Genomic DNA, 12,619 nt, shown 5'->3' on the forward strand with positions numbered 1-12,619 from the left:
CCATCAAATTGGTTAGGAACATTTAGTAAACAATAAATATCATTGGTTTTCATTGTTTACACCTAAATATGGGTGAATCAAGTAGTTCTCATCAAATTACACCAACGATCGCTCGATTTGGGAAGTATACGCTTAGTTGATCATATGTCTTGACTCAGGATACCATCAAATTGGTTAGGAACATTTAATAAACAATAAATATCATTGGTTTTCATTGTTTACACCTAAATATGGGTGAATCAAGTAGTTCTCATCAAATTACACCAACGATCGCTCGATTTGGGAAGTATACGCTTAGAATTTCCCATCAAATCAATGAAATTACCGTCTAATCCATTAAGGATGTTAGTAAATATATATATTGATCACTAAATATCATTGAATCCCTTTGTTTAACACTAAATATCATTGGTTCCCTCTGTTAATAACTAAACATATGTGACTTATATCCTAGTTGTTGCAGCAATTTCATGATCTGTTGCAGCAATTACATAATCTGTTGCAACAATTGCATAATCTGTTGCAGCAATTACATAATCTGCTGCAACAATTGCCTAATCTATTGCAGCAATTGCATAACCTGTTGCAACAAGTACATAATCTGTTGCAACAATTATTTAACCTGTTGCAACAAGTATATAATCTGTTGCAGCAGGTAACATAGCTGTTGAACAAGTCATATCACTTGTCGGATGAAGCAAGTTAAGGACTTTCTGCAACAACTCTTTCCATTTGTTCTAAAAACTCAAAACACTATAGGAACTTACTGTAACAAGTCATGTAACTTGTTGGAAAACCAAGTTAAGTTAGTTGCTACAACAAGTACATAATTTGGTTGGCAAAATCCCAACAAGTTACACAGCTGTTGCAACAGAATTTTTACTTGGTGAAAACTGTTCAGAAATTGCAAAACCACAGAACATACATTGGTGATTTGAGCAAGATCAACATATCATTTAAACCAATTTTACTAACAGAAACAACATAAAAATGTCATTGCAAATTTAACAACTAGGGAACAATTTGGTTTGGGCATGTAGTTTTTTTATGGCCAGTTGTTTTGCATATGGAGCATTTTTTTCCTCGTTGCAAGTGATTCCCCGATTCCACGCCTCCTCTTTGTCCGTCTTCTTCCCGGTTTGCTCGGATCAACATGTGGAGGAGGTATTTCTCTCTCTAAAATCTCCATAGGAACTTTCCAAGATTCTTCAGAAGGCACAGGATTTATTTCCTCACAGTATGCAATTATATAATTCTCCACCCTGTAATATGGAGATGAGTAGTCATAAATCCGCCTTCCAAAATCTTCACCATCTTGGACTCGAAGCGCTGCCATAGCATGTGGGCAAGGTATTTTGTCCAGGACAAAAACTCTACAAGTACAAGATCTTCTTTGCAGATCGACTGTTGCAACTGAACCGTGGCCGATGACGCTGAACTTGTAGTTGGCAATTTGATGGGCCAATAACTTATTACCCAAGTTGACAAATTTTGATATTTTTTTTCCATTAAGGGAACAAAGATGGTTGGTGAGTCGATGAACTCCATACGCCTCTCATGAAATTTCTCAGTAAACCTCCTGTTTATGGAATCAAATAGAGCAGTAATGGGAAATTCTCTTTCAACATTGAACATTGAGTTTATCGACTCAGCAGCGTTTGTCGTCATAAAATCATACCTGACAAAACAAACATATTAGTGTTGGAACATGTGGCTGAGGCTCAGCTGTGTCAAAAATCACAACAAGTACAATATCTACCGCAACAAGTTACCTATTAGTTGCAGCAGATACGTTATTTGTTGGAAACAGAAATGTGAAAATACCTATTTCCGGGGCAGAATGCCCTGCTCCATCTGTGAAATCCAGCACGTTCAAGATGTTCGGCGGCCCCAGGAACCAAATCTTTGATTTGATTGAAATGGTCATTGAAGACATCAATATTGTACGCTTTTGCTGCTTTATAAAATTAAGATACGACCGCCCCATTGTGAAAGGTGGTTCTCAGATTTTCCCCTAGGTGCCTCATGCAAAAACCATAATGACATGTAGGGAAGACAATTGAAACCGCCTTTTTGATACTTGGATGTCTATCAGAAATTATGCACAACTCAGGGGTATCCTCTATATAGCTTCTCATTTGTTTAAAAAAATATTTGTACGAAGCATCACACTCCTTGTCTACCACACAAAATGCCACTGGAAAAATATGATTCTCCGCATCTTGTGCAACTGCTGACAACAACACTCCTTCGTACTTGCTCCTCAAGAATGTCTCATCGACAGCTATGACTTTTTCATTTGCGCAAAACCAAGCATCCAAGCCTTATAGGCTACAAAAAAGTACTTGAACTTCCCATTTTCATCAACCTTCAATGCCGTCTTACTTCCTGGATTTGCAGAACGAAGCATATAACGGTACGCATCAAGCACCGCATACCCGTGCTCATGTGTCCCCCTTGTCAAAGCCTTTGCAATCTCCATGCCCTTCCATACCTTCCAATAACTTACCTTACAACTCAAATCTGTACGGATTGATTGACTCATATCTTTTGTAGATGGGCCTTTACCGTAAGGAAACTTATCTTTGAAGTATTCACCAATGACTTTCGCAGTAGCGTGTGGATTATGGCTCGTAATGTGCTCAGAACCACATGTGTGATGCTTTATGTAAGTTCTGATACAAAATCTGTCAGAACTTAAAAGCTTCACAACCCTAAGCCACCACTTGCACTCCGGATGTACACATCTGAAGCAATACACAGTACGCGAATTAATCACCTTCTTGATTCTAAAATCTTTCTTCAAGCAAGCTAGTTTCAACCAAGTGGCTAGTTCTTCCTTGTTCTTGAATGACATTCCTTTATAAAAACCTGTTTCATCATCTTAAACATGGATAGATTGTATTGATTGTGTAGTGCCCAATGTATTGCTCGCAACTTCGGGTATAGGAATCGGGTCAGCCCCACTTCCATTATCTGGGATATGCACATCCACCCCATCTAATTCATCATTTAACACATCTTTTTGGTCTTGAGATAAATTGTGGTTCTCTACCGGGCTTCTAACAACGTATACCTTTAAAATGGGCCTAGCTACATCATTCAAATAAGCACGCAAACGAACCTGATCAGTTATCTTAAATGGCAAGACCCTCTGATTTTCACAAAAGCTGTGCATGTAAGTGATGGCAAGATCTTTTGGTTCACAAGTTAATTCGCAATAGGTGATGATTAGGTTCACAAAATCATAGAACATAACATCTCTTTGGACAGTCATCGCTATCGTCTCTAATGTGTCACTACCCTTCCATCGCCAAATATATCGATTGTTCTTATCGATCCATTCACCATGGCAATCAACCGCTATTGTTATTGAGTCCCCCATTAGTGGTGTTCGAGGTACCTGAAGATATTTTTTTTAACAAAAAATTGGTCATGAGAGTACATATCAATCTATAACAAAATGAAACAGCTGCAGCAGTTGTTCCAACAGATTATTGACTTGTTGGAACAAGTGGACTACTTGTTGCAACAAGTAATAAAATTGTTGCAACAAGTCACTAATCTGTTGGAGTCAGCTTCAGTTTTTTGGGTTCTATTTCAGACAAAAATTGAAGCTGACTCCAATAGATAGTTGAGTTGTTGCAACAAGTGGAACACCTGTTGCAACAACTATACAAATTGTTGCAGCAAGTCAATAATCTGTTGGAAGCAGCTTCAGTTTTTTGGGTTTTGTTTCAGACAAAAACTGAAGCTGACTCCAACAGATAGCTGAGTTGTTGCAACAAGTGGAACACCTGTTGCAACAACTATACAAATTGTTGCAGCAAGTCAATAATCTGTTGGAAGCAGCTTCAGTTTTTTGGGTTCTGTTTCAGACAAAAACTGAAGTTGACTCCAATAGATAGTTGAGTTGTTGCAACAAGTGGAACACCTGTTGCAGCAACTATACAACTTGTTGCAGCAAGTCAATAATCTGTTGGAAGTAGCTTTAGTTTTTTAGGTTACGTTTCGGACAAAAATTGAAGCTGACTCCAACAGATAGTTGAGTTATTGCAACAAGTGGAGCACCTGTTGCAACAACTATACAACTTGTTGTAGCAAGTCAATAATCTGTTGGAAGCGGCTTCAGTTTTTTGGGTTCTGTTTCAGACAAAAACTGAAGCTGACTCCAACAGATCGTTGAGTTGTTGCAACAAGTGGAATACCTGTTGCAACAACTCACTCGGTTGTTGCAAGTTATTTATTTAACAATTACAACAACTTCATAATCTGTTGTAGAAGTTGCAACAACCACATTATATGTTGCAACAACTACAACAGCTACTGTAGGTTGTTGGAAAATCAGTAGATTTATACCCAGGTGAAAAATTGAAATAAAACAACGTTGTTGTACTTACCAAATGAGCGAAAAACACTTATGAAGTAATTGCCAGTGCTACACCAACAAAATCCAGTCAAAAAATTGCAAAATCGGGTGGTCACAGTTTTTTCTTTCTTGAGCAACAATGGCGGACGAAGAAGAAGAAGAAGAAGAAGAAGAAGAAAGCAAAACAATGGAATGAGTTATGAAGTAATTCCCGGTGCTACACGAATGAAATTCAGTCAAAAAATTGCAAAATTAGGTGGTCTTGTTTTTTTCTTTCTTGAGCAAAATCCAGTCAAGAAGAAGAAGAAGAATAAGAACGAGCATCAGAATAAGAAGAAGAAGCAAGAAGAAACAGCAAGAAGAAACAGCAAGAAGAAGAAGAAACGAAGCAAAAAAGAAGAGCCAAAAATGGTGGAAACGGCACAGACAATCAGAATATTTGGCGCGCTATTTTGGCTCTGTAAGGTTTATATGGGTTGGATCAAAGTGTTAAAAATAAAACTTTGGGGCAAAGTGTAAAAAATAAAATTTAGGGTTAAAGTGTTAAAAATATAACTTTGGGTTGAGTCAAAATTCTCTAATCACTAATCCAAAGTTTATCACCTTTACTCAATTAAAAAAAACTAGAGTTACCCCAACTCAATTTTAAAACTCATTTGTCACCTATAATTAAAAACCCCTTGTTTCAGACTATCTTTGTTTTGTTGCTTTATTAAATTAATAAAATAAGCCCTAGGTGATAAAAAGTCTAGTGGCCTTTAATTTAAAAAAAAATGAATGAATTACACAGACGTTGAATGAACTACATTACTTTTTTCGTAATATTACAAACCTGTTATAAAATAAAACTATGAAGTAAATACACAGAAGAAATATGTAGAGAGAATATGTAGAGAGATATCAGATTATATTACTTCTTCTCTTTCAACATTGCATCTGTGCATCCTATTTATAGGAGCAACATACAAAGGAGATATTTTGGGATATTTTGGGATATTTCCAAATTAATGGATATCCACTAGTTGGATATTTATAACACTCCCCCTTGGATGTCCATTAATAGATTATGTACCTCGTTAAAACCTTATTAAAAAACAAACCATGTGGGAAAAAGTCCTAATGAAGGAAAAAGAGTGCACATATCTAGAAATACGCTTTGAGAGCTGCCTCATTAAAAACCTTACCAAGAAAACCCAATGGGACAAAACTTGGTTAAGGAAAAAAGAGTACAACGCGTATTTCACTCCCCCTGACGAAGACCAAGATTCAAATGTCGGAGTCTTCGCATTCCAATCTTGAATATCATCTTCTCAAGAGTTGAAGTTGGCAAAGATTTAGTGAACAAATCTGCAGGATTGTCACTTGAACGGATTTGTTGCACATCAATATCACCATTCTTCTGGAGATCATGTGTGAAAAATAACTTTGGTGAAATGTGCTTTGTTCTATCTCCTTTTATGAAACCTCCTTTTAATTGAGCTATGCATGCAGCATTATCTTCATATAATACTGTGGGTATTTTTGTATCACACTTCAAGCCACATCTTTCTCTGATGAAATGTATCACTGATCTCAACCACACACATTCTCTACTTGCTTCATGAATAGCGATTATCTCAGCATGATTTGAAGAAGTAGCAACAATGGACTGCTTGGTCGATCGCCATGATATAGCAGTACCTCCGCATGTAAACAGATAGCCCGTTTGAGATCGAGCTTTATGTGGATCAGATAAATAACCTGCATCTGCATAACCAACAAGATCTGTACTACCTTTGTTAGTATAAAACAAACCCATATCGCTAGTTCCCTTCAGATATCGCAATATATGCTTAATCCCATTCCAATGCCTCCGTGTAGGAGAAGAGCTATATCTTGCTAGCAAATTAACAGAAAATGCTATGTCAGGTCTTGTAGCATTAGCAAGATACATAAGTGCACCTATTGCACTAAGATATGGTACTTCAGGACCAAGTAGCTCTTCGTTTTCTTCCTGAGGTCGGAACGGATCTTTGCTCACTTTAAGTGAGTGAACAACCATAGGAGTATTTAAAGGATGCGCATTGTCCATGTAAAACCGATTTAAAACTTTCTCAGTATAGGCAGATTGATGGATAAAGATCTCTTTTGTGAAATGTTCAATTTGCAGACCAAGACAGAGTTTTGTCTTTCCGAGATCTTTCATCTCAAATTCTTTCTTCAAATATTCAATCGCCTTTTGGAGCTCTTCTGGAGTTCCAATGAGGTTTATGTCATCAACATAAACAACAAGTATAATGAACCCTGATTTTGTTTTCTTAATAAAAACACATGGACAACTGGCATCATTTATATATCCTTCATTTATCAAGTACTCACTTAGGCTATTATACCACATACGCCCTGATTGTTTTAAACCATATAATGATCTCTGTAATCTGATTGAATACATTTCCCGAGACTTTAAACCAAATGCTTCAGGCATTTTATATCCTTCAGGAATTTTCATATAAATTTCATCAAGTACGCCACATAGGCCGTGACAGCATCCATCAGTATAAATAATGTGACATCTTCTGTTGTTTGGACTGCTGGCCCAATAAACATTACGTTTACCAAGATGGATCATTTTACTTGGTAATTATTCTACGTCAACATGCTTTAAGAGACGTAGAAATCAAATCCTCACAACCTTATACAATATTGCGCGCTATATTGTATATTGTCGACAAGATATCATGTTGTATCGGTTCGCAATTCGACATAACTTACTGAGCTCTCATCACTTCATTATTTTCAGGTACCTGAACCTCCTATAAGGTTTATGAAGTGTTATGTCGTAGCTCTTCAAGAGCACATTGCCTCCTTGTTATGATCATTTGCTCCTCCCTTTTTCAAGGATTATTATATTTGGAACCGATTGGTCTACCATGCTCCATGCACGCTATAGACTTTGTCCTTCAGGGACATTAAGAGCATTTTGCAGATGAAATATGAAATAGTTGGGTCAGCAAATGCTTCCAGCATTTGACTTGAAATATCTGAGGATCATACTGATGATAATTCACAACATATTTTTTAGCTGCTTATTCTCTCCCTCTTATTTTAGTGACATATGTCCCCATTTTCTTTGGAAAAATCCATCTGTGTGCATCATGGTATATCCATTAATCATGTATCGCACATCAAATGCTAAAAGATGGAAATATCTAGTTCCTGACCCTGAACCAAATATGAGGGGAGAATTTATCAAAATTTATTGATCTGAAGCATACAAGTGCTGTTGTATGCAATATACCATATCTCAGACCAACATCTGAAACTCTGTTCTCATAAGCAATGGTTTAGCTGTATTATGGAGGCATCCAATGCCAAACCAACTTAGATATAAATCAGCATTATCAAGATGATTGTCTTGATTACATATTCTGAAAATTATGCTTCCAACTCAATTATTTTGAGCAAGCAACTTTGTAAATGTCAAACTGCCAGTTGACAATAAACATACATGTGACTGTCTTAAATAGATGCATCTATTTAAGACATCACATTGCAGGTGAAGGGGCCCACATTCACCTTTTATATTTTTCAGAATTTTGGGGATTCAGTCCCAACATTAGCTGGTGTAATCAATTTATCATGAGAACAAGCAACACAAACAAATTCTTGAAGAATCTTCTAGTTCTTCAATATGTTTTTTAATACTCAATTAACACATCAGATTTAAATCAGGACGATCAAAATGGTCTTGTCAACTGATAAAATTATCTGTACCCGTAAACTTCAAGTTTACTATGACGAGTGCTATTTCTTTTAATAAACTTCTGGTTTACTATTGCATGAAATTTTATGTCAAAACTTCTGGTTTATTGTGACATGCGATCTCATCATGCTCGGGTAGGGCTTTACACACGTGACCCTACCCGTAATAAGTTGGAGATATTCAATCTTCCAATCATCTATAATCTCAATATGATGATCATTTTTCTCGCTAGTAAACTTCAGGTTTACTATAATTTATTTTCCGATCGAAATAATTATGATTTGAGATGAATGGTACTATCATATATAAGCTCTTCGAGAGACATCAATTTGTTCACCATAATCATATATTATTTGGACACTGCTAGTGTCATGATACTTGTAAATAAATAATTAGCTCTTCTGGAGCCTTTGATCGTTAATTTCTATTACCAAATATTTCTTAAATACTTCTGGTACCATTAAAGCAAATTTCGACACTACTGGTGTCACGAAATAAACATTGAATTCTAAACTTCAATATTTCAAACATCTCCTTCAGGGAGATTCATCATTAACTGAGTATTTTGTATCTAAGCTCAAACACATAATAATCAAATCCTTCATAAAGAAATACATTAATTGTTATTTCCTTCAAGGAAATCAATAACAACTAACCATAATGTATTAATGAGGTTATAGGAGAAAGCATTCTACTCTTCTTCCTTTTGCCTTAGAAATATGTTTCGACGTACGACAGGTACATGTAGCAATGTCTGAATTTCATACCACCAGAATATAACATCTACATTCCTTGTATTTTATCCCTCCAGGAGATAAGTTGTGGCATTTGTTCATTCATTTCGGGGAATGAAACCTGATTATTTAAATGTGCTTGAAATACGACGCTCATCAATAGCTCGTTATTTTGGTCAAACACAAGAAAATATTGCTTCAAAGTATTTCTCAGATATTTTGGTAATTCTTTCTGCTTCAGGAGTAAAGTTTCAGAGTTTTACTGCTTCGGGAGTAAAGTTTCAAGTTTTACCACTTTGGGAGTAAAGTTTAAAGGTTGACTAATTCAGGAGTAAATTTCTGAATTCTACTACTTCGGGAGTAGATTTCAGAGTTGTTTCAGGAGTAGAATTAAAAACCTTACTACTTCAGGAGTAAAATACATAGGCTTACTACTTCTAGAGTAGAATTCAAAGTTTGCTACTCGTGGAGCAAAATTATGAGTTTAGTACTTCGAGAGAAAAGCATATAATATTCAGAATATTTCTTCTCAATTATTCTACCTCTTCTGGAGATGGATCATGATATTTTCACAATCAAATGCATGTTTATATTTATAGGCTTTACTACATATTATCACATTCACTTCAGGGAATGGATCTATATTTATAACATTTATCAAAAGTTTTAATTCTTCAGGAATAAAACATAATTATCTGAACGCGCCTTAAGCATATCAAATCGTGATAGCTTATAGCCTATTTTAAGATATTGCTACTTCAGGAGCAAATCGAGGCATACATATAATGTGGAGAATTTTTCTCTAACACATCTTCAATCATAAACACAATAAGCTCGTAAAAATATTACCACTTCTGGTGTTCACGGATATAACTCATTTAATCAATTCATATTTGCGAACTAACCTTCCAGTAGAATATTGGCATAAGGCCTTCAGCAACTTTGGTTTCAAGATATTTTGGCAAAAAGAGGCCGAAGTGCTATATTCCATAGTAATATTTAAAAAAAGAAAGGCCATGTTTCTTACTACGTTGATGGTGAGCTTCTCCCAAAAATCAGTTTAAAATTTTCATAGTTGTTAAAGTCAACAACAATCAACCATCAAAACAAAGATAGAAAAATACTTGGAACATGTTACCTGAACTGTTTAGACTAAATAAGTACTGCAAGTCCTTTACTTTATCTCCAGGAGGCAACGACTTGTACTCAGTGTAATTCCAAGAATTGCACCTTCGAGGCTTTCAAAGTATTTGCTCAAGATGGCTGAGGCTCGTGCTGATAACGTGTTATAAAATAAAACTATGAAGTAAATACACAGAAGAAATATGTAGAGAGAATATGTAGAGAGATATCAGATTATATTACTTCTTCTCTTTCAACATTGCATCTGTGCATCCTATTTATAGGAGCAACATACAAAGGAGATATTTTGGGATATTTTGGGATATTTCCAAATTAATGGATATCCACTAGTTGGATATTTATAACAAAACCAGCAATTTTATTTACCTGAACATATTTGGAACATCAAGCATAGATATTCGTCAAATGTACAGCAGAGTAGATGCATTTATTTATTTTTATATTGGGAATTATTTTATTAGCAATTTGGTTAGTGGGCACTTTCAGGATCTGATAATGATCACAAATCTTTCTCCTTTTGACAAATTTAAGAGAAAAAAGAGAACTTTGGTCTTTGTCTTTCAATTTGTTTATTTGAGAGATTAGCAAAGTAAGGTCAGTGGACACTTCTAAGAGGTGATAATGATCATTTTCTCTGTTAACAACCTGTCCTTTTGATAAAGCTAAAAAAAAAAATAGAGAAAGGGGGAAATTTGCTTTTTCTGTTTTTTATTTAAGAAATATGGACTTTTGGAAATTCATCAAGTGAAACAAGCCACACAACAAAGACATACACAAAAAGAAAAGTAAGGGAAAGTGACCATTGATAGGATCCTCCTAAATAAGAGAAAGTAAATCACAGCCAGAGAGAAACAGGAAGAAAAGTTGAAGAGGAATTTAAGTCACTTTCAGCAAAGAAAATGAAAGGCATCTTCATTTACGCTTTTCATTTTCCGTGTCTGGATAAATCAACTCCGTGTCTGATGTATAAATTATAATTATATATAAGATAGAATCAAAAATTTTTATAGTCCTCACAATAAACTTTGATCCAATGAAATTTTTACATGTGGCTTTGGTTTTTTTTCTTGTTCTCATTTTTGCTCTCATATATTTTCTAAGACAATTCATTGGGCTCTTTATAATTGGTGTTGCTATTATTTTTCCCTACATATTTTCACTTTTACCATCATTCTTTATTCCACTTGGGCCTTTGTAATTGATCAATATTGTGATGACTTTTGTGAATATTTTTTGCTCCTTATTATATTAATTTTTACACTTTTATCTCAAAATATTTGTTACATTTCACTTCTCGAGAGTCAAATTTAATATAAATTTTAACTAACATTTTAAGAATGTTTTCACCATATTAATAGGAGAATTGCAATATATAGTGTTTTCCGTATATTTTCCGAACGTCTAAATTTTAATTTTAAAATATTGAATTAATATAACTAAATTTTGCTTAGAAATTAGTCAAATGCCTTTATATTTTGGGATGGAGAGAATATATTATTTGTCTTTATACGTTCTAATAAAATTAGGGTAACTTTGGATCCAAATTTTCTCTTACAACTGAAGTGTTTATTAGGTACTACAATATCTTTTATCCTTAAAACGTCCAATATTTTGTTTCTTTAGTGAGCTCATATACTCTTATTTATCCTAAAATTATTTTTAAATATAGTTTTAAAATATTTACTTTATTAATGTACTTTAATTATTGTTTACTACTATTCTTGTAGGATCACTAGGTTAATTTGTGCGAAGATTCTAAATTAAGGTTATATTTATTACAGTATAGATTTGAAGTTGTTGGAATTATTTTATTGTGTTAGATGATTCTAGAAAATGAAAAATGAATTTTGTTAATACAGGTGAAAATAAAATACATTATTAAAATCTTAAATGAATTTAAGTTTAGTGCACAGTGAGTTAGAAGCAGGGCGGAGCTAGAGTGTTGGCGACAGTTTTGACCGAATCCTGTAGCTTAGGTTCACAAACTTTGTATTTGTCTATAGATTATTAATTTAGTACGGAATAACTTAAAAAATTAAAATTCAGAACTCATAAACTCAAAATTCAGGCCTGTGCATCTGAATTGAAGTAATAATTCCACTAAAAATGAAATTTAAAATGTTAAGAGTTTGGACACGAACCTCGCGAAACTAGTTATAGAAATAAAAGCAAGATCTTTTGCTTTTTGTGTTTTAAATTTGAGAGTCTATGAGCTTATGACGATGCATTCACTATCATACTGGGAGATTCTTCCTTGTTTATGCACAAAACTCTCCGTATTGTTAATATTAGTGCAACATTACGTAGTATTGATGTGAGAGATTTACAATAATCACTGATTTTACAATTCAATATTTATAGATAACAACAACAACATAGAGCCCGTTTGAATTGGCTTATAAGTTGACTTATAAGCTGTTTTCAGCTTTTTTGAGTGTTTGGCTGGCCAGCTTAAAGTCATTTTATGCTTAAAATAAGCTCAAAAAAATAATTGGACCCATGTGACTTAGTTTATCTAAAGCAGTTTATAAACTGAAAACAGCTTATAAGCCAAAAAAAAATAAGTTGGACTACCCAACTTATTTTTTTCAGCTTATAAGCTGCAAACAGCTTTAAGCTGTAAGCCAATCC

Source organism: Lycium barbarum, unplaced genomic scaffold, assembly GCF_019175385.1.
Source record: "Lycium barbarum isolate Lr01 unplaced genomic scaffold, ASM1917538v2 unchr_scaffold_07, whole genome shotgun sequence".
Classification (NCBI taxonomy): domain Eukaryota; kingdom Viridiplantae; phylum Streptophyta; class Magnoliopsida; order Solanales; family Solanaceae; genus Lycium; species Lycium barbarum.